Below are 2,163 nucleotides of genomic sequence, written 5' to 3'. Positions count from 1 at the left end.
TAGAGGAGCGCAGGACTCGGCTCCGGACCCGGCGCTCAGAGCGGCAGCGCCCAGGCTTGGGGAGTGTGAGCGGGGGCGCGCTCTGGGCATTCTCGCCATCCCACCCCTCCGTCCTCTTGCGAACCAACACCCTCTCCCACAGCCCCTTGCCGCGTGCGTCGAAAGCACGTTCTTGGGTGTGCTGCGCGAAAGGTGCAATCTGAACCACACCCGCCCAACCTGGAGAACCGAGTCCCGGCTTCGAACTTGAAAAGCGCCGTCTGGGCATAAATCACGGGCCTAAGGGAGCCAAATCCGCAAAGGCGTGTTCGGGGCCAAGATTTGCCAACAAAGGAAGGATTTCCCAAGTGCAGGATCTTTCCCACCACGGTCGTGATTGGAGACGGTGGAGGCTCACGCATCATAACTAAGGTCAAATAAATGACTTCTGAGACAGGTGCTGGGACCCAGACTGGCTGGTTTCCTAAGCAACTGATTAGAAATCCAAGAATTGCCAGGGTGTCTCCTGCACCCACCAAGTTAGACTATCACAGAGTCTGAGGTTTGGGGAAGGGATCATTGGCCGCCTCTCATGCACCCACCGCTTCACACTCTCAGGTAATAAACCCAGAAGTAACTACGAAGACTTAACTCTCGTGGGGAGAGGAGGAGGAGAGGGGTGCCAGGCACTATACCACAAGCCTTTTAGATATAGAATCTCATTTCATTCCCTTGATAGCCCCCCAAGGTCTATATAACTGTTATCATTTTACCAATGAAAAATCTGAAACTCATAAAGGCTCAGTTCACCTGCCCAAGTTCATACTTGAGGAGGCAGGGTAACCTTGAATAATAATAATAAATAAGAATAAAGCTAATAATACTAACATTATTAGCTGTAAGTAAAACTGGTATCCAGGCCTTACTCTAATAAAACAATTACAGTAGAATCTCTACAACTGGCACTCTTAGCCATGGGTTGTGCTATTGCTAGGGACGCCTCATAGCAAATCATACTGTGCAGTATGGTATATCAGGACGCTACAGAGTGTTCCCCCAACAGACAGCTTTGAAATCCTGCTGTGAATGGTGCTAGGGCATCAGAATCTTGTATTAGAACAGGAGAGAGAATGCAAAGTTAATAAGATAACTCTAAGCAATGAAGAGACAGGTAGACTCTCTGTCCCAGGAAAACTTAGGAGGGAGAAGAAGCCAGCTGAGAAGGTACCTGTAGAAGACATAGAGGAGAAGCTGGTCCTTGAAAGCAGGGAAAAGACCATGTGACAGTGGAGAGGGAACCAGAGAGAGTAGGATGCTACTGCTAGTATAGTAATGGTGGGAAGGAGGGTGTGTGTTAAAGCATGTAGAAATATACCACTGATGTGAGTACCTCAGAGAGGAACTGAAAGTGAAAAGTCCAGTTAAGAACATACTTTGATAAGCCCAACCAGATGAGGGCCTAGATCAGACCATAAGCACTAGCTGATTGCCAAGAACATCTAAATTTGAAAAACGTTTCAAGTATTAATTGACAAGACTGCAACTAACGGAATGGGATAGAATGAAAGACACGGACGTTACACAGACTGACCTGGGTCATATGTGGTAAGTAGCAGAAGGTACTTAGAATTGGAAGCCTAGAGTTTAGAACAGAGTGGAGACTGGAAATCATCCATCGAAAGATAGAAGTTAAGTTGCCATATTGGATAGGTTCCTCCAGGCAAGGAGAGCTGGAAAAATGGGAGAGAATTTGCCATTTAAAATGTGCTTCACAGGGCGCCTGGGTGGCTCAGTGGGTTGAGTGTCCGACTTCAGCTCAGGTCATGATCTCACGGTTTGAGGGTTCGAGCCCCACATCAGGCTCTGTGCTGACAGCTCAGAGCCTGGAGCCTGTCATCGGATTCTGTATCTCCCTCTTTCTCTGACCCTCCCCTGCTCATGCTGTCTCTCTCTCTCAAAAATAAAAAAAAAAAATTTAAAAAAGATTTAAAAAAATAAAATATAAAATGTGCTTCAGAAAAGAGGAGATTGAAAAGATTGGACAGAGGGGAGCCATGAGGGCCAAAAGAAGAACATTTGATGGAGGAGTGATCTACAGCATCAATTGTCAACAGAGCCTAGAAGGACAAAAACTAAGAAGTGGCCTTTAGATGTAGCAGGCAGTAAGACATTCGTGATTTAGAG

This window comes from Crocuta crocuta, unplaced genomic scaffold (assembly GCF_008692635.1).
Source record: "Crocuta crocuta isolate KB4526 unplaced genomic scaffold, BGI_CrCroc_1.0 scaffold382, whole genome shotgun sequence".
Taxonomy (NCBI): domain Eukaryota; kingdom Metazoa; phylum Chordata; class Mammalia; order Carnivora; family Hyaenidae; genus Crocuta; species Crocuta crocuta.
The sequence above is the reverse complement of the archived record's forward strand: the minus strand, read 5'-3'. Positions refer to the sequence as shown.